The sequence below is a fragment of the Ascidiella aspersa genome, chromosome 4, assembly GCF_963924565.1.
Source record: "Ascidiella aspersa chromosome 4, kaAscAspe10.2, whole genome shotgun sequence".
Taxonomy (NCBI): domain Eukaryota; kingdom Metazoa; phylum Chordata; class Ascidiacea; order Phlebobranchia; family Ascidiidae; genus Ascidiella; species Ascidiella aspersa.
Window position 1 is genome coordinate 24,583,785 of NC_139450.1, and position 13,497 is coordinate 24,597,281.

Genomic DNA, 13,497 nt, shown 5'->3' on the forward strand with positions numbered 1-13,497 from the left:
TTAAAAAAGTAAAAACTTAAATAAATCATATTTTGCCTACGACAATTGGTATTCCTAGGCGGTCACCCATCCAAGTACTAACCAATCCCGACGTTGCTTAACTTCCGAGATCGGACGAGATCGGGTGCATTCAACCTGGTATGGTTGTAGACAGTATTCGACAACATTTATGGTCTAATCTATTTAAAAATGTAAAAACTTAAATAAATGATATTATGCCTACGAGAATTGGTATTCCTAGGCGGTCACCCATCCAAGTACTAACCAATCCCGACGTTGCTTAACTTCCGAGATCGGACGAGATCGGGTGCATTCAACCTGGTATGGTCGTAGACAGTATTGGTCAACATTTTTTGGTCTAAAATCTTTAAAAATGTTAACATTTAAATATATTTTAAAAATCATATTTTGCCTATGACAATTGGTATTGCTAGGCGGTCACCCATCCAAGTACTAACCAATCCCGACGTTGCTTAACTTCCGAGATCGGACGAGATCGGGTGCATTCAACCTGGTATGGTCGTAGCCAGTATTGGTCAACATTTTTTGGTCTAATCTATTTAAAAATGTAAAAACTTAAATAAATCATATTTTGCCTACGACAATTGGTATTGCTAGGCGGTCACCCATCCAAGTACTAACCAATCCCGACGTTGCTTAACTTCCGAGATCGGACGAGATCGGGTGCATTCAACCTGGTATGGTCGTAGCCAGTATTGGTCAACATTTTTTGGTCTAATCTATTTAAAAATGTAAAACTTAAATAAATCATATTGTGCCTACGACAATTGGTATTCCTAGGCGGTCACCCATCCAAGTACTAACCAATCCCAACGTTGCTTAACTTCCGAGATCGGACGATATCGGGTGCATTGAACCTGGTATGGTCGTAGACAGTGTTGGTAAACATTTTTTGGTCTAAAATCTTTAAAATGCTAACATTTAAATATATTTTAAAAATAATAATTTGCCTATGACAATTGGTATTCCTAGGCGGTCACCCATCCAAGTAGCAACCAATCCCGATGTTGCTTAACTTCCGAGATCGGACGAGATCGGGTGAATTCAACCTGGTTTGGTCGTAGACAGTATTGGTCAACATTTTTTGGTCTAAAATCTTTAAAAATATTAACATTTAAATATATTTTAAAAATCATATTTTGCCTATGACAATTGGTATTGCTAGGCGGTCACCCATCCAAGTACTAACCAATCCCGACGTTGCTTAACTTCCGAGATCGGACGAGATCGGGTGCATTTAACCTGGTATGGTCGTAGACAGTATTGGTCAACATTTTTTGGTCTAAAATCTTCAAAAAAGTTAACATTTAAATATATTTTATAAATCATATTTTGCCTATGACAATTGGAATTCCTATGCGGTCACCCATCCAAGTACTAACCAATCCCGACGTTGCTTAACTTCCGAGATCGGACGAGATCGGGTGCATTCAACCTGGTATGGTCATAAGCAGTATTTCTCAACATTTTACGTCTAATCTATTTAAAAAAGTAAAAACTTAAATAAATCATATTTTGCCTACGACAATTGGTATTCCTAGGCGGTCACCCATCCAAGTACTAACCAATCCCGACGTTGCTTAACTTCCGAGATCGGACGAGATCGGGTGCATTCAACCTGGTATGGTCGTAAACAGTATTTCTCAACATTTTACGTCTAATCTATTTAAAAAAGTAAAAACTTAAATAAATCATATTTTGCCTACGACAATTGGTATTCCTAGGCGGTCACCCATCCAAGTACTAACCAATCCCGACGTTGCTTAACTTCCGAGATCGGACGAGATCGGGTGCATTCAACCTGGTATGGTCGTAGACAGTATTGGTCAACATTTATGGTCTAATCTGTTTAAAAATGTAAAAACTTAAACAAATCATATTGTGCCTACGACAATTGGTATTCCTAGGCGGTCACCCATCCAAGTACTACGCAATCCCGTCGTTGCTTAACTTCCGAGATCGGACGAGATCGAGTGCATTCAACCTGGTATGTTCGTAGCCAGTATTGGTCAACATTTTTTGGTCTAATCTATTTAAAAATGTAAAAACTTAAATAAATCATATTTTGCCTACGACATTTGGTATTCCTAGGCGGTCACCCATCCAAGTACTAACCAATCCCGACGTTGCTTAACTTCCGAGATCGGACGAGATCGGGTGCATTCAACCTGGTATGGTCGTAGACAGTATTGGTCAACATTTTTTGGTCTAAAATCTTTGAAAATGTTAACATTTAAATATATTTTAAAAATCATATTTTGCCTATGACAATTGGTATTGCTAGGCGGTCACCCATCCAAGTACTAACCAATCCCGATGTTGCTTAACTTCCGAGATCGGACGAGATCGGGTGCATTCAACCTGGTATGGTCGTAGACAGTATTGGTCAACATTATTTGGTCTAATCTATTTAAAAATGTAAAAACTTAAATAAATCATATTTTGCCTACGACAATTGGTATTCCTAGGCGGTCACCCATCCAAGTACTAAGCAATCCCGACGTTGCTTAACTTCCGAGATCGGACGAGATCGGGTGCATTCAACCTGGTATGGTCGTAGACAGTATTTCTCAACATTTTACGTCTAATCTATTAAAAAAAGTAAAAATTTAAATAAATCATATTTTGCCTACGACAATTGGTATTCCTAGGCGGTCACCCATCCAAGTACTAACCAATCCCGACGTTGCTTAACTTCCGAGATCGGACGAGATCGGGTGCATTCAACCTGGTATGGTCGTAGACAGTATTGGTCAACATTTATGGTCTAATCTATTTAAAAATGTAAAAACTTAAATAAATCACATTGAGCCTACGACAATTGGTATTCCTAGGCGGTCACCCATCCAAGTACTAACCAATCCCGACGTTGCTTAACTTCCGAGATCGGACGAGATCGGGTGCATTCAACCTGGTATGGTCGTAGACAGTAATCGTCAACATTTATGGTCTAATCTATTTAAAAATGTAAAAACTTAAATAAATCATATTGTGCCTACGACAATTGGAATTCCTAGGCGGTCGATCGGGTGCATTCAACCTGGTATGTTCGTAGCCAGTATTGCTCAACATTTTTTGGTCTAATCTATTTAAAAATGTAAAAACTTAAATAAATCATATTTTGCCTACGACAATTGGTATTCCTAGGCGGTCACCCATCCAAGTACTAACCAATCCCGACGTTGCTTAACTTCCGAGATCGGACGAGATCGGGTGCATTCAACCTGGTATGGTCGTAGACAGTATTGGTCAACATTTATGGTCTAATCTATTTAAAAATGTAAAAACTTAAATAAATGTTATTATGCCTACGACAATTGGTATTCCTAGGCGGTCACCCATCCAAGTACTAACCAATCCCGACGTTGCTTAACTTCCGAGATCGGACGAGATCGGGTGCATTCAACCTGGTATGGTCGTAGACAGTATTGGTCAACATTTTTTGGTCTAAAATCTTTAAAAATGTTAACATTTAAATATATTTTAAAAATCATATTTTGCCTATGAAAATTGGTATTGCTAGGCGATCACCCATCCAAGTACTAACCAATCCCGACGTTACTTAATTCCGAGATCGGACGAGATCGGTTGCATTCAACCTGGTATGGTCGAAAGCAGTATTTCTCAACATTTTACGTCTAATCTATTTAAAAAAGTAAAAACTTAAATAAATCATATTTTGCCTACGACAATTGGTATTCCTAGGCGGTCACCCATCCAAGTACTAACCAATCCCGACGTTGCTTAACTTCCGAGATCGGACGAGATCGGGTGCATTCAACCTGGTATGGTCGTATGCAGTATTGGTCAACATTTTTAGGTCTAATCTATATAAAAATGTAAAAACTTAAATAAATCATATTTTGCCTACGACAATTGGTATTCCTAGGCGGTCACCCATCCAAGTACTAACCAATCCCGACGTTGCTTAACTTCCGAGATCGGACGAGATCGGGTGCATTCAACCTGGTATGTTCGTAGCCAGTATTGGTCAACATTTTTTGGTCTAATCTATTTAAAATGTAAAAACTTAAATAAATCATATTTTGCCTACGACAATTGGTATTCCTAGGCGGTTACCCATCCAAGTACTAACCAATCCCGACTTTGCTTAACTTCCGAGATCGGACGAGATCGGGTGCATTCAACCTGGTATGGTCGTAGACAGTATTGGTCAACATTTATGGTCTAATCTATTTAAAAATGTAAAAACTTAAATAAATCATATTTTGCCTACGACAATTGGTATTCCTAGGCGGTTACCCATCCAAGTACTAACCAATCCCGACGTTGCTTAACTACCGAGATCGGACGAGATCGGGTGCATTCAACCTGGTATGGTCGTAGACAGTATTGGTCAACATTTATGGTCTAATCTATTCAAAAATGTAAAAACTTAAATAAATGATATTATGCCTACGACAATTGGTATTCCTAGGCGGTCACCCATCCAAGTACTAACCAATCCCGACGTTGCTTAACTTCCGAGATCGGACGAGATCGGGTGCATTCAACCTGGTATGGTCGTAGACAGTATTGGTCAACATTTTTTGGTCTAAAATGTTTAAAAATGTTAACATTTAAATATATTTAAAAAATCATATTTTGCCTATGACAATTGGTATTGCTAGGCGGTCACCCATCCAAGTACTAACCAATCCCGACGTTGCTTAACTTCCGAGATCGGACGAGATCGGGTGCATTCAACCTGGTATGGTCATAAGCTGTATTTCTCAACATTTTACGTCTAATCTATTTAAAAAAGTAAAAACTTAAATAAATCATATTTTGCCTACGACAATTGTTATTCCTAGGCGGTCACCCATCCAAGTACTAACCAATCCCGACGTTGCTTAACTTCCGAGATCGGACGAGATCGGGTGCATTCAACCTGGTATGGTTGTAGACAGTATTCGACAACATTTATGGTCTAATCTATTTAAAAATGTAAAAACTTAAATAAATGATATTATGCCTACGAGAATTGGTATTCCTAGGCGGTCACCCATCCAAGTACTAACCAATCCCGACGTTGCTTAACTTCCGAGATCGGACGAGATCGGGTGCATTCAACCTGGTATGGTCGTAGACAGTATTGGTCAACATTTTTTGGTCTAAAATCTTTAAAAATGTTAACATTTAAATATATTTTAAAAATCATATTTTGCCTATGACAATTGGTATTGCTAGGCGGTCACCCATCCAAGTACTAACCAATCCCGACGTTGCTTAACTTCCGAGATCGGACGAGATCGGGTGCATTCAACCTGGTATGGTCGTAGCCAGTATTGGTCAACATTTTTTGGTCTAATCTATTTAAAAATGTAAAAACTTAAATAAATCATATTTTGCCTACGACAATTGGTATTGCTAGGCGGTCACCCATCCAAGTACTAACCAATCCCGACGTTGCTTAACTTCCGAGATCGGACGAGATCGGGTGCATTCAACCTGGTATGGTCGTAGCCAGTATTGGTCAACATTTTTTGGTCTAATCTATTTAAAAATGTAAAACTTAAATAAATCATATTGTGCCTACGACAATTGGTATTCCTAGGCGGTCACCCATCCAAGTACTAACCAATCCCGACGTTGCTTAACTTCCGAGATCGGAGGAGATCGGGTGCATTCAACCTGGTATGGTCGTAGACAGTATTGGTCAACATTTATGGTCTAATCAATTTAAAAATGTAAAAACTTAAATAAATCATATTGTGCCTACGACAATTGGTATTCCTAGGTATGGTCGTAGCCAGTATTGGTCAACATTTTTTGGTCTAATCTATTTAAAAATGTAAAAACTTAAATAAATCTTATTTTGCCTACGACAATTGGTATTCCTAGGCGGTGACCCATCCAAGTACTAACCAATCCCGACGTTGCTTAACTTCCGAAACCGGACGAGATCGGGTGCATTCAACCTGGTATGGTCGTAGACAGTAATCGTCAACATTTATGGTCTAATCTATTTAAAAATGTAAAAACTTAAATAAATCATATTGTGCCTACGACAATTGGAATTCCTAGGCGGTCGATCGGGTGCATTCAACCTGGTATGTTCGTAGCCAGTATTGCTCAACATTTTTTGGTCTAATCTATTTAAAAATGTAAAAACTTAAATAAATCATATTTTGCCTACGACAATTGGTATTCCTAGGCGGTCACCCATCCAAGTACTAACCAATCCCGACGTTGCTTAACTTCCGAGATCGGACGAGATCGGGTGCATTCAACCTGGTATGGTCGTAGACAGTATTGGTCAACATTTATGGTCTAATCTAATTAAAAATATAAAAACTTAAATAAATGTTATTATGCCTACGACAATTGGTATTCCTAGGCGGTCACCCATCCAAGTACTAACCAATCCCGACGTTGCTTAACTTCCGAGATCGGACGAGATCGGGTGCATTCAACCTGGTATGGTCGTAGACAGTATTGGTCAACATTTTTTGGTCTAAAATCTTTAAAAATGTTAACATTTAAATATATTTTAAAAATCATATTTTGCCTATGAAAATTGGTATTGCTAGGCGATCACCCATCCAAGTACTAACCAATCCCGACGTTACTTAATTCCGAGATCGGACGAGATCGGTTGCATTCAACCTGGTATGGTCGAAAGCAGTATTTCTCAACATTTTACGTCTAATCTATTTAAAAAAGTGAAAACTTAAATAAATCATATTTTGCCTACGACAATTGGTATTCCTAGGCGGTCACCCATCCAAGTACTAACCAATCCCGACGTTGCTTATCTTCCGAGATCGGACGAGATCGGGTGCATTCAACCTGGTATGGTCGTGGACAGTATTGGTCAACATTTATGGTCTAATCTATTTAAAAATGTAAAAAGTTAAACAAATCATATTGTGCCTACGACAATTGGTATTCCTAGGCGGTCACCCATCCAAGTACTAACCAATCCCGACGTTGCTTAACTTCCGAGATCGGACGAGATGGGGTGCATTCAACCTGGTATGGTCGTATGCAGTATTGGTCAACATTTTTAGGTCTAATCTATTTAAAAATGTAAAAACTTAAATAAATCATATTTTGCCTACGACAATTGGTATTCCTAGGCTGTCACCCATCCAAGTACTAACCAATCCCGACGTTGCTTAACTTCCGAGATCGGACGAGATCGGGTGCATTCAACCTGGTATGTTCGTAGCCAGTATTGGTCAACATTTTTTGGTCTAATCTATTTAAAATGTAAAAACTTAAATAAATCATATTTTGCCTACGACAATTGGTATTCCTAGGCGGTTACCCATCCAAGTACTAACCAATCCCGACGTTGCTTAACTTCCGAGATCGGACGAGATCGGGTGCATTCAACCTGGTATGGTCGTAGACAGTATTGGTCAACATTTATGGTCTAATCTATTTAAAAATGTAAAAACTTAAATAAATCATATTTTGCCTACGACAATTGGTATTCCTAGGCGGTTACCCATCCAAGTACTAACCAATCCCGACGTTGCTTAACTACCGAGATCGGACGAGATCGGGTGCATTCAACCTGGTATGGTCGTAGACAGTATTGGTCAACATTTATGGTCTAATCTATTCAAAAATGTAAAAACTTAAATAAATGATATTATGCCTACGACAATTGGTATTCCTAGGCGGTCACCCATCCAAGTACTAACCAATCCCGACGTTGCTTAACTTCCGAGATCGGACGAGATCGGGTGCATTCAACCTGGTATGGTCGTAGACAGTATTGGTCAACATTTTTTGGTCTAAAATCTTTAAAAATGTTAACATTTAAATATATTTTAAAAATCATATTTTGCCTATGACAATTGGTATTGCTAGGCGGTCACCCATCCAAGTACTAACCAATCCCGACGTTACTTAACTTCCGAGATCGGACGAGATCGGGTGCATTCAACCTGGTATGGTCGTAGACAGTATTGGTCAACATTTATGGTCTAATCTATTTAAAAATGTAAAAACTTAAATAAATCATATTGTGCCTACGACAATTGGTATTCCTAGGCGGTCACCCATCCAAGTACTAACCAATCCCGACGTGGCTTAACTTCCGAGATCGGACGAGATGGGGTGCATTCAACCTGGTATGGTCGTAGCCTGTATTGGTCAATATTTTTTGGTCTAATCTATTTAAAAATGTAAAAACTTGAATAAATCATATTGTGCTTACGACAATTGGTATTCCTAGGCGGTCACCCATCCAAGTACTAACCAATCCCGACGTTGCTTAACTTCCCAGATCGGACGAGATCGGGTGCATTCAACCTGGTATGGTCGTAGCCAGTATTGGTCAACATTTTTTGGTCTAATCTATTTAAAAATGTAAAAACTTAAATAAATCATTTTTTGCCTACGACAATTGGTATTCCTAGGCGGTCACCCATCCAAGTACTCACCAATCCCGACGTTACTTAACTTCCGAGATCGGACGAGATCGGGTGCATTCAACCTGGTATGGTCGTAGACAGTATTGGTCAACATTTTTTGGTCTAAAATCTTCAAAAATTTTAACATTTAAATATATTTTATAAATCATATTTTGCCTATGACAATTGGAATTCCTATGCGGTCAACCATCCAAGTACTAACCAATCCCGACGTTGCTTAACTTCCGAGATCGGACGAGATCGGGTGCATTCAACCTGGTATGGTCGTAAGCAGTATTTCTCAACATTTTACGTCTAATCTATTTAAAAAAGTAAAAACTTAAATAAATCATATTTTGCCTACGACAATTGGTATTCCTAGGCGGTCACCCATCCAAGTACTAACCTATCCCGACGTTGCTTAACTTCCGAGATCGGACGAGATCGGGTGCATTCAACCTGGTATGGTCGTAGACAGTATTGGTCAACATTTATGGTCTAATCTATTTAAATATGTAAAAACTTAAATAAATCATATTGTGCCTACGACAATTGGTATTCCTAGGCGGTCACCCATCCAAGTACTAACCAATCCCGATGTTGCTTAACTTCCCAGATCGGACGAGATCGGGTGCATTCAACCTGGTATGGTCGTAGCCAGTATTGGTCAACATTTTTTGGTCTAATCTATTTAAAAATGTAAAAACTTAAATAAATCATTTTTTGCCTACGACAATTGGTATTCCTAGGCGGTCACCCATCCAAGTACTAGCCAATCCCGACGTTGCTTAACTTCCGAGATCGGACGAGATCGGGTGCATTCAACCTGGTATGGTCGTAGACAGTATTTCTCAACATTTTACGTCTAATCTATTTAAAAAAGTAAAAATTTAAATAAATCATATTTTGCCTACGACAATTGGTATTCCTAGGCGGTCACCCATCCAAGTACTAACCAATCCCGACGTAGCTTAACTTCCGAGATCGGACGAGATCGGGTGCATTCAACCTGGTATGGTCGTAGACAGTATTGGTCAACATTTATGGTCTAATCTATTTAAAAATGTAAAAACTTAAATAAATCATATTGAGCCTACGACAATTGGTATTCCTAGGCGGTCACCCATCCAAGTACTAACCAATCCCGACGTTGCTTAACTTCCGAGATCGGACGAGATCGGGTGCATTCAACCTGGTATGGTCGTAGCCAGTATTGGTCAACATTTTTTGGTCTAATCTATTTGAAAATTATAAAAACTTAAATAAATCATATTTTGCCTACGACAATTGGTATTCCTAGGCGGTCACCCATCCAAGTACTAACCAATCCCGACGTTGCTTAACTTCCGAGATCGGACGAGATCGGGTGCATTCAATCTGGTATGTTCGTAGCCAGTATTGGTCAACATTTTTTGGCCTAATCTATTTAAAAATGTAAAAACTTAAATAAATCATATTTTGCCCACGACAATTGGTATTCCTAGGCGGTCACCCATCCAAGTACTAACCAATCCCGACGTTGCTTAACTTCCGAGATCGGACGAGATCGGGTGCATTCAACCTGGTATGGTCGTAGACAGTATTCGTCAACATTTATGGTCTAATCTATATAAAAATATAAAAACTTAAATAAATGATATTATGCCTACGACAATTGGTATTCCTAGGCGGTCACCCATCCAAGTACTATCCAATCCCGACGTTGCTTAACTTCCGAGATCGGACGAGATCGGGTGCATTCAACCTGGTATGGTCGTAGACAGTATTGGTCAACATTTTTTGGTTTAAATCTTTAAAAATGTTAACATTTAAATATATTTTAAAAATCATATTTTGCTATGAGAATTGGTATTCCTAGGCGGTCACCCATCCAAGTACTAACCAATCCCGACGTTGCTTAACTTCCGAGATCGGACGAGATCGGGTGCATTCAATCTGGTATGTTCGTAGCCAGTATTGGTCAACATTTTTTGGTCTAATCTATTTAAAAATGTAAAAACTTAAATAAATCATATTTTGCCTACGACAATTGGTATTCCTAGCCGGTCACCCATCCAAGTACTAACCAATCCCGACGTTGCTTAACTTCCGAGATCGGACGAGATCGGGTGCATTCAACCTGGTATGGTCGTAGACAGTATTCGTCAACATTTATGGTCTAATCTTTTTAAAAATGTAAAAACTTAAATAAATGATATTATGCCTACGACAATTGGTATTCCTAGGCGGTCACCCATCCAAGTACTAACCAATCCCGACGTTGCTTAACTTCCGAGATCGGACGAGATCGGGTGCATTCAACCTGTTATGGTCGTAGACAGTATTGGTCAACATTTTTTGGTCTAAAATGTTTAAAAATGTTAACATTTAAATATATTTAAAAAATCATATTTTGCCTATGACAATTGGTATTGCTAGGCGGTCACCCATCCAAGTACTAACCAATCCCGACGTTGCTTAACTTCCGAGATCGGACGAGATCGGGTGCATTCAACCTGGTATGGTCATAAGCTGTATTTCTCAACATTTTACGTCTAATCTATTTAAAAAAGTAAAAACTTAAATAAATCATATTTTGCCTACGACAATTGGTATTCCTAGGCGGTCACCCATCCAAGTACTAACCAATCCCGACGTTGCTTAACTTCCGAGATCGGACGAGATCGGGTGCATTCAACCTGGTATGGTTGTAGACAGTATTCGACAACATTTATGGTCTAATCTATTTAAAAATGTAAAAACTTAAATAAATGATATTATGCCTACGACAATTAGTATTCCTAGGCGGTCACCCATCCAAGTACTAACCAATCCCGACGTTGCTTAACTTCCGAGATCGGACGAGATCGGGTGCATTCAACCTGGTATGGTCGTAGACAGTATTTCTCAACATTTTACGTCTAATCTATTAAAAAAAGTAAAAATTTAAATAAATCATATTTTGCCTACGACAATTGGTATTCCTAGGCGGTCACCCATCCAAGTACTAACCAATCCCGACGTTGCTTAACTTCCGAGATCGGACGAGATCGGGTGCATTCAACCTGGTATGGTCGTAGACAGTATTGGTCAACATTTATGGTCTAATCTATTTAAAAATGTAAAAACTTAAATAAATCATATTGAGCCTACGACAATCGGTATTCCTAGGCGGTCACCCATCCAAGTACTAACCAATCCCGACGTTGCTTAACTTCCGAGATCGGACGAGATCGGGTGCATTCAACCTGGTATGGTCGTAGCCAGTATTGGTCAACATTTTTTGGTCTAATCTATTTGAAAATTATAAAAACTTAAATAAATCATATTTTGCCTACGACAATTGGTATTCCTAGGCGGTCACCCATCCAAGTACTAACCAATCCCGACGTTGCTTAACTTCCGAGATCGGACGAGATCGGGTGCATTCAATCTGGTATGTTCGTAGCCAGTATTGGTCAACATTTTTTGGCCTAATCTATTTAAAAATGTAAAAACTTAAATAAATCATATTTTGCCCACGACAATTGGTATTCCTAGGCGGTCACCCATCCAAGTACTAACCAATACCGACGTTGCTTAACTTCCGAGATCGGACGAGATCGGGTGCATTCAACCTGGTATGGTCGTAGACAGTATTCGTCAACATTTATGGTCTAATCTATTTAAAAATATAAAAACTTAAATAAATGATATTATGCCTACGACAATTGGTATTCCTAGGCGGTCACCCATCCAAGTACTATCCAATCCCGACGTTGCTCAACTTCCGAGATCGGACGAGATCGGGTGTATTCAACCTGGTATGGTCGTAGACAGTATTGGTCAACATTTTTTGGTTTAAATCTTTAAAAATGTTAACATTTAAATATATTTTAAAAATCATATTTTGCTATGAGAATTGGTATTCCTAGGCGGTCACCCATCCAAGTACTAACCAATCCCGACGTTGCTTAACTTCCGAGATCGGACGAGATCGGGTGCATTCAATCTGGTATGTTCGTAGCCAGTATTGGTCAACATTTTTTGGTCTAATCTATTTAAAAATGTAAAAACTTAAATAAATCATATTTTGCCTACGACAATTGGTATTCCTAGCCGGTCACCCATCCAAGTACTAACCAATCCCGACGTTGCTTAACTTCCGAGATCGGACGAGATCGGGTGCATTCAACCTGGTATGGTCGTAGACAGTATTCGTCAACATTTATGGTCTAATCTTTTTAAAAATGTAAAAACTTAAATAAATGATATTATGCCTACGACAATTGGTATTCCTAGGCGGTCACCCATCCAAGTACTAACCAATCCCGACGTTGCTTAACTTCCGAGATCGGACGAGATCGGGTGCATTCAATCTGTTATGGTCGTAGACAGTATTGGTCAACATTTTTTGGTCTAAAATGTTTAAAAATGTTAACATTTAAATATATTTAAAAAATCATATTTTGCCTATGACAATTGGTATTGCTAGGCGGTCACCCATCCAAGTACTAACCAATCCCGACGTTGCTTAACTTCCGAGATCGGACGAGATCGGGTGCATTCAACCTGGTATGGTCATAAGCTGTATTTCTCAACATTTTACGTCTAATCTATTTAAAAAAGTAAAAACTTAAATAAATCATATTTTGCCTACGACAATTGGTATTCCTAGGCGGTCACCCATCCAAGTACTAACCAATCCCGACGTTGCTTAACTTCCGAGATCGGACGAGATCGGGTGCATTCAACCTGGTATGGTTGTAGACAGTATTCGACAACATTTATGGTCTAATCTATTTAAAAATGTAAAAACTTAAATAAATGATATTATGCCTACGAGAATTGGTATTCCTAGGCGGTCACCCATCCAAGTACTAACCAATCCCGACGTTGCTTAACTTCCGAGATCGGACGAGATCGGGTGCATTCAACCTGGTATGGTCGTAGACAGTATTGGTCAACATTTTTTGGTCTAAAATCTTTAAAAATGTTAACATTTAAATATATTTTAAAAATCATATTTTGCCTATGACAATTGGTATTGCTAGGCGGTCACCCATCCAAGTACTAACCAATCCCGACGTTGCTTAACTTCCGAGATCGGACGAGATCGGGTGCATTCAACCTGGTATGGTCGTAGCCA

General features: G+C 38.9%; 42 non-coding genes and 27 pseudogenes across 42 annotated transcripts; all 69 read right to left on the bottom strand.

Annotated features, from left to right (window-relative positions):
* Nucleotides 1–33: 33 nt before the first annotated feature.
* On the bottom strand, nt 34–152 carry LOC146154991 (5S ribosomal RNA). Its single transcript, XR_014497310.1, has one exon. It is a non-coding gene; the product is annotated as a 5S ribosomal RNA (ribosomal RNA).
* Nucleotides 153–216: 64 nt separating this feature from the next.
* Nucleotides 217–335, bottom strand: LOC146154992 (5S ribosomal RNA). Its single transcript, XR_014497334.1, has one exon. It is a non-coding gene; the product is annotated as a 5S ribosomal RNA (ribosomal RNA).
* Nucleotides 336–409: 74 nt separating this feature from the next.
* On the bottom strand, nt 410–528 carry LOC146154993 (5S ribosomal RNA; annotated as a pseudogene).
* Nucleotides 529–593: 65 nt separating this feature from the next.
* On the bottom strand, nt 594–712 carry LOC146154994 (5S ribosomal RNA; annotated as a pseudogene).
* Nucleotides 713–776: 64 nt separating this feature from the next.
* Nucleotides 777–895, bottom strand: LOC146154995 (5S ribosomal RNA; annotated as a pseudogene).
* Nucleotides 896–968: 73 nt separating this feature from the next.
* LOC146154996 (5S ribosomal RNA) lies at nt 969–1,087 on the bottom strand (annotated as a pseudogene).
* A 74-nt stretch (nt 1,088–1,161) lies between these two features.
* Nucleotides 1,162–1,280, bottom strand: LOC146154997 (5S ribosomal RNA; annotated as a pseudogene).
* Nucleotides 1,281–1,354: 74 nt separating this feature from the next.
* On the bottom strand, nt 1,355–1,473 carry LOC146154998 (5S ribosomal RNA). The gene has a single exon (XR_014496586.1). It is a non-coding gene; the product is annotated as a 5S ribosomal RNA (ribosomal RNA).
* A 64-nt stretch (nt 1,474–1,537) lies between these two features.
* Nucleotides 1,538–1,656, bottom strand: LOC146154999 (5S ribosomal RNA). The gene has a single exon (XR_014495832.1). It is a non-coding gene; the product is annotated as a 5S ribosomal RNA (ribosomal RNA).
* Nucleotides 1,657–1,720: 64 nt separating this feature from the next.
* LOC146155000 (5S ribosomal RNA) lies at nt 1,721–1,839 on the bottom strand. The gene has a single exon (XR_014495126.1). It is a non-coding gene; the product is annotated as a 5S ribosomal RNA (ribosomal RNA).
* A 64-nt stretch (nt 1,840–1,903) lies between these two features.
* On the bottom strand, nt 1,904–2,022 carry LOC146155001 (5S ribosomal RNA; annotated as a pseudogene).
* A 65-nt stretch (nt 2,023–2,087) lies between these two features.
* Nucleotides 2,088–2,206, bottom strand: LOC146155002 (5S ribosomal RNA). The gene has a single exon (XR_014496525.1). It is a non-coding gene; the product is annotated as a 5S ribosomal RNA (ribosomal RNA).
* Nucleotides 2,207–2,280: 74 nt separating this feature from the next.
* Nucleotides 2,281–2,399, bottom strand: LOC146155003 (5S ribosomal RNA; annotated as a pseudogene).
* A 65-nt stretch (nt 2,400–2,464) lies between these two features.
* Nucleotides 2,465–2,583, bottom strand: LOC146155004 (5S ribosomal RNA). The gene has a single exon (XR_014496818.1). It is a non-coding gene; the product is annotated as a 5S ribosomal RNA (ribosomal RNA).
* Nucleotides 2,584–2,647: 64 nt separating this feature from the next.
* LOC146155005 (5S ribosomal RNA) lies at nt 2,648–2,766 on the bottom strand. The gene has a single exon (XR_014495128.1). It is a non-coding gene; the product is annotated as a 5S ribosomal RNA (ribosomal RNA).
* Nucleotides 2,767–2,830: 64 nt separating this feature from the next.
* Nucleotides 2,831–2,949, bottom strand: LOC146155006 (5S ribosomal RNA). Its single transcript, XR_014495315.1, has one exon. It is a non-coding gene; the product is annotated as a 5S ribosomal RNA (ribosomal RNA).
* Nucleotides 2,950–3,143: 194 nt separating this feature from the next.
* LOC146155007 (5S ribosomal RNA) lies at nt 3,144–3,262 on the bottom strand. Its single transcript, XR_014495129.1, has one exon. It is a non-coding gene; the product is annotated as a 5S ribosomal RNA (ribosomal RNA).
* A 64-nt stretch (nt 3,263–3,326) lies between these two features.
* On the bottom strand, nt 3,327–3,445 carry LOC146155008 (5S ribosomal RNA). Its single transcript, XR_014495130.1, has one exon. It is a non-coding gene; the product is annotated as a 5S ribosomal RNA (ribosomal RNA).
* Nucleotides 3,446–3,701: 256 nt separating this feature from the next.
* Nucleotides 3,702–3,820, bottom strand: LOC146155009 (5S ribosomal RNA). Its single transcript, XR_014495925.1, has one exon. It is a non-coding gene; the product is annotated as a 5S ribosomal RNA (ribosomal RNA).
* A 65-nt stretch (nt 3,821–3,885) lies between these two features.
* LOC146155010 (5S ribosomal RNA) lies at nt 3,886–4,004 on the bottom strand. Its single transcript, XR_014498282.1, has one exon. It is a non-coding gene; the product is annotated as a 5S ribosomal RNA (ribosomal RNA).
* Nucleotides 4,005–4,068: 64 nt separating this feature from the next.
* Nucleotides 4,069–4,187, bottom strand: LOC146155011 (5S ribosomal RNA). The gene has a single exon (XR_014497482.1). It is a non-coding gene; the product is annotated as a 5S ribosomal RNA (ribosomal RNA).
* A 64-nt stretch (nt 4,188–4,251) lies between these two features.
* On the bottom strand, nt 4,252–4,370 carry LOC146155012 (5S ribosomal RNA). Its single transcript, XR_014496414.1, has one exon. It is a non-coding gene; the product is annotated as a 5S ribosomal RNA (ribosomal RNA).
* Nucleotides 4,371–4,434: 64 nt separating this feature from the next.
* LOC146155013 (5S ribosomal RNA) lies at nt 4,435–4,553 on the bottom strand. Its single transcript, XR_014495131.1, has one exon. It is a non-coding gene; the product is annotated as a 5S ribosomal RNA (ribosomal RNA).
* Nucleotides 4,554–4,627: 74 nt separating this feature from the next.
* LOC146155014 (5S ribosomal RNA) lies at nt 4,628–4,746 on the bottom strand (annotated as a pseudogene).
* A 64-nt stretch (nt 4,747–4,810) lies between these two features.
* Nucleotides 4,811–4,929, bottom strand: LOC146155015 (5S ribosomal RNA; annotated as a pseudogene).
* Nucleotides 4,930–4,993: 64 nt separating this feature from the next.
* LOC146155016 (5S ribosomal RNA) lies at nt 4,994–5,112 on the bottom strand. The gene has a single exon (XR_014497335.1). It is a non-coding gene; the product is annotated as a 5S ribosomal RNA (ribosomal RNA).
* A 74-nt stretch (nt 5,113–5,186) lies between these two features.
* LOC146155017 (5S ribosomal RNA) lies at nt 5,187–5,305 on the bottom strand (annotated as a pseudogene).
* Nucleotides 5,306–5,370: 65 nt separating this feature from the next.
* On the bottom strand, nt 5,371–5,489 carry LOC146155018 (5S ribosomal RNA; annotated as a pseudogene).
* A 64-nt stretch (nt 5,490–5,553) lies between these two features.
* On the bottom strand, nt 5,554–5,672 carry LOC146155019 (5S ribosomal RNA). The gene has a single exon (XR_014496068.1). It is a non-coding gene; the product is annotated as a 5S ribosomal RNA (ribosomal RNA).
* Nucleotides 5,673–5,840: 168 nt separating this feature from the next.
* On the bottom strand, nt 5,841–5,959 carry LOC146155020 (5S ribosomal RNA; annotated as a pseudogene).
* A 194-nt stretch (nt 5,960–6,153) lies between these two features.
* Nucleotides 6,154–6,272, bottom strand: LOC146155021 (5S ribosomal RNA). Its single transcript, XR_014495132.1, has one exon. It is a non-coding gene; the product is annotated as a 5S ribosomal RNA (ribosomal RNA).
* A 64-nt stretch (nt 6,273–6,336) lies between these two features.
* Nucleotides 6,337–6,455, bottom strand: LOC146155022 (5S ribosomal RNA). Its single transcript, XR_014495134.1, has one exon. It is a non-coding gene; the product is annotated as a 5S ribosomal RNA (ribosomal RNA).
* A 256-nt stretch (nt 6,456–6,711) lies between these two features.
* LOC146155023 (5S ribosomal RNA) lies at nt 6,712–6,830 on the bottom strand. Its single transcript, XR_014498089.1, has one exon. It is a non-coding gene; the product is annotated as a 5S ribosomal RNA (ribosomal RNA).
* A 64-nt stretch (nt 6,831–6,894) lies between these two features.
* LOC146155024 (5S ribosomal RNA) lies at nt 6,895–7,013 on the bottom strand (annotated as a pseudogene).
* A 65-nt stretch (nt 7,014–7,078) lies between these two features.
* Nucleotides 7,079–7,197, bottom strand: LOC146155025 (5S ribosomal RNA; annotated as a pseudogene).
* A 64-nt stretch (nt 7,198–7,261) lies between these two features.
* LOC146155026 (5S ribosomal RNA) lies at nt 7,262–7,380 on the bottom strand. The gene has a single exon (XR_014495700.1). It is a non-coding gene; the product is annotated as a 5S ribosomal RNA (ribosomal RNA).
* Nucleotides 7,381–7,444: 64 nt separating this feature from the next.
* Nucleotides 7,445–7,563, bottom strand: LOC146155027 (5S ribosomal RNA). The gene has a single exon (XR_014496416.1). It is a non-coding gene; the product is annotated as a 5S ribosomal RNA (ribosomal RNA).
* Nucleotides 7,564–7,627: 64 nt separating this feature from the next.
* On the bottom strand, nt 7,628–7,746 carry LOC146155028 (5S ribosomal RNA). Its single transcript, XR_014495135.1, has one exon. It is a non-coding gene; the product is annotated as a 5S ribosomal RNA (ribosomal RNA).
* A 74-nt stretch (nt 7,747–7,820) lies between these two features.
* Nucleotides 7,821–7,939, bottom strand: LOC146155029 (5S ribosomal RNA; annotated as a pseudogene).
* A 64-nt stretch (nt 7,940–8,003) lies between these two features.
* On the bottom strand, nt 8,004–8,122 carry LOC146155030 (5S ribosomal RNA; annotated as a pseudogene).
* Nucleotides 8,123–8,187: 65 nt separating this feature from the next.
* On the bottom strand, nt 8,188–8,306 carry LOC146155031 (5S ribosomal RNA; annotated as a pseudogene).
* Nucleotides 8,307–8,371: 65 nt separating this feature from the next.
* LOC146155032 (5S ribosomal RNA) lies at nt 8,372–8,490 on the bottom strand. Its single transcript, XR_014497365.1, has one exon. It is a non-coding gene; the product is annotated as a 5S ribosomal RNA (ribosomal RNA).
* Nucleotides 8,491–8,564: 74 nt separating this feature from the next.
* Nucleotides 8,565–8,683, bottom strand: LOC146155033 (5S ribosomal RNA; annotated as a pseudogene).
* Nucleotides 8,684–8,747: 64 nt separating this feature from the next.
* Nucleotides 8,748–8,866, bottom strand: LOC146155034 (5S ribosomal RNA). Its single transcript, XR_014495959.1, has one exon. It is a non-coding gene; the product is annotated as a 5S ribosomal RNA (ribosomal RNA).
* A 64-nt stretch (nt 8,867–8,930) lies between these two features.
* LOC146155035 (5S ribosomal RNA) lies at nt 8,931–9,049 on the bottom strand (annotated as a pseudogene).
* A 65-nt stretch (nt 9,050–9,114) lies between these two features.
* LOC146155036 (5S ribosomal RNA) lies at nt 9,115–9,233 on the bottom strand. The gene has a single exon (XR_014495629.1). It is a non-coding gene; the product is annotated as a 5S ribosomal RNA (ribosomal RNA).
* A 64-nt stretch (nt 9,234–9,297) lies between these two features.
* LOC146155037 (5S ribosomal RNA) lies at nt 9,298–9,416 on the bottom strand. Its single transcript, XR_014496436.1, has one exon. It is a non-coding gene; the product is annotated as a 5S ribosomal RNA (ribosomal RNA).
* Nucleotides 9,417–9,480: 64 nt separating this feature from the next.
* On the bottom strand, nt 9,481–9,599 carry LOC146155038 (5S ribosomal RNA). Its single transcript, XR_014495811.1, has one exon. It is a non-coding gene; the product is annotated as a 5S ribosomal RNA (ribosomal RNA).
* Nucleotides 9,600–9,665: 66 nt separating this feature from the next.
* Nucleotides 9,666–9,784, bottom strand: LOC146155039 (5S ribosomal RNA; annotated as a pseudogene).
* Nucleotides 9,785–9,849: 65 nt separating this feature from the next.
* Nucleotides 9,850–9,968, bottom strand: LOC146155040 (5S ribosomal RNA). Its single transcript, XR_014495907.1, has one exon. It is a non-coding gene; the product is annotated as a 5S ribosomal RNA (ribosomal RNA).
* Nucleotides 9,969–10,032: 64 nt separating this feature from the next.
* On the bottom strand, nt 10,033–10,151 carry LOC146155041 (5S ribosomal RNA). Its single transcript, XR_014495578.1, has one exon. It is a non-coding gene; the product is annotated as a 5S ribosomal RNA (ribosomal RNA).
* Nucleotides 10,152–10,223: 72 nt separating this feature from the next.
* LOC146155042 (5S ribosomal RNA) lies at nt 10,224–10,342 on the bottom strand (annotated as a pseudogene).
* A 65-nt stretch (nt 10,343–10,407) lies between these two features.
* Nucleotides 10,408–10,526, bottom strand: LOC146155043 (5S ribosomal RNA). The gene has a single exon (XR_014496156.1). It is a non-coding gene; the product is annotated as a 5S ribosomal RNA (ribosomal RNA).
* Nucleotides 10,527–10,590: 64 nt separating this feature from the next.
* On the bottom strand, nt 10,591–10,709 carry LOC146155044 (5S ribosomal RNA). Its single transcript, XR_014497351.1, has one exon. It is a non-coding gene; the product is annotated as a 5S ribosomal RNA (ribosomal RNA).
* A 74-nt stretch (nt 10,710–10,783) lies between these two features.
* Nucleotides 10,784–10,902, bottom strand: LOC146155045 (5S ribosomal RNA; annotated as a pseudogene).
* Nucleotides 10,903–10,966: 64 nt separating this feature from the next.
* On the bottom strand, nt 10,967–11,085 carry LOC146155046 (5S ribosomal RNA). The gene has a single exon (XR_014497311.1). It is a non-coding gene; the product is annotated as a 5S ribosomal RNA (ribosomal RNA).
* Nucleotides 11,086–11,149: 64 nt separating this feature from the next.
* Nucleotides 11,150–11,268, bottom strand: LOC146155047 (5S ribosomal RNA). The gene has a single exon (XR_014496370.1). It is a non-coding gene; the product is annotated as a 5S ribosomal RNA (ribosomal RNA).
* A 64-nt stretch (nt 11,269–11,332) lies between these two features.
* LOC146155048 (5S ribosomal RNA) lies at nt 11,333–11,451 on the bottom strand. Its single transcript, XR_014495136.1, has one exon. It is a non-coding gene; the product is annotated as a 5S ribosomal RNA (ribosomal RNA).
* Nucleotides 11,452–11,515: 64 nt separating this feature from the next.
* LOC146155049 (5S ribosomal RNA) lies at nt 11,516–11,634 on the bottom strand. The gene has a single exon (XR_014496457.1). It is a non-coding gene; the product is annotated as a 5S ribosomal RNA (ribosomal RNA).
* Nucleotides 11,635–11,700: 66 nt separating this feature from the next.
* Nucleotides 11,701–11,819, bottom strand: LOC146155050 (5S ribosomal RNA; annotated as a pseudogene).
* A 65-nt stretch (nt 11,820–11,884) lies between these two features.
* On the bottom strand, nt 11,885–12,003 carry LOC146155051 (5S ribosomal RNA). The gene has a single exon (XR_014497737.1). It is a non-coding gene; the product is annotated as a 5S ribosomal RNA (ribosomal RNA).
* A 64-nt stretch (nt 12,004–12,067) lies between these two features.
* LOC146155052 (5S ribosomal RNA) lies at nt 12,068–12,186 on the bottom strand. The gene has a single exon (XR_014497266.1). It is a non-coding gene; the product is annotated as a 5S ribosomal RNA (ribosomal RNA).
* Nucleotides 12,187–12,258: 72 nt separating this feature from the next.
* On the bottom strand, nt 12,259–12,377 carry LOC146155053 (5S ribosomal RNA; annotated as a pseudogene).
* A 65-nt stretch (nt 12,378–12,442) lies between these two features.
* LOC146155054 (5S ribosomal RNA) lies at nt 12,443–12,561 on the bottom strand. The gene has a single exon (XR_014496157.1). It is a non-coding gene; the product is annotated as a 5S ribosomal RNA (ribosomal RNA).
* Nucleotides 12,562–12,625: 64 nt separating this feature from the next.
* Nucleotides 12,626–12,744, bottom strand: LOC146155055 (5S ribosomal RNA; annotated as a pseudogene).
* Nucleotides 12,745–12,818: 74 nt separating this feature from the next.
* Nucleotides 12,819–12,937, bottom strand: LOC146155056 (5S ribosomal RNA; annotated as a pseudogene).
* A 64-nt stretch (nt 12,938–13,001) lies between these two features.
* LOC146155057 (5S ribosomal RNA) lies at nt 13,002–13,120 on the bottom strand. Its single transcript, XR_014497312.1, has one exon. It is a non-coding gene; the product is annotated as a 5S ribosomal RNA (ribosomal RNA).
* Nucleotides 13,121–13,184: 64 nt separating this feature from the next.
* Nucleotides 13,185–13,303, bottom strand: LOC146155058 (5S ribosomal RNA). The gene has a single exon (XR_014497336.1). It is a non-coding gene; the product is annotated as a 5S ribosomal RNA (ribosomal RNA).
* A 74-nt stretch (nt 13,304–13,377) lies between these two features.
* LOC146155059 (5S ribosomal RNA) lies at nt 13,378–13,496 on the bottom strand (annotated as a pseudogene).
* Nucleotide 13,497: the final 1 nt, after the last annotated feature.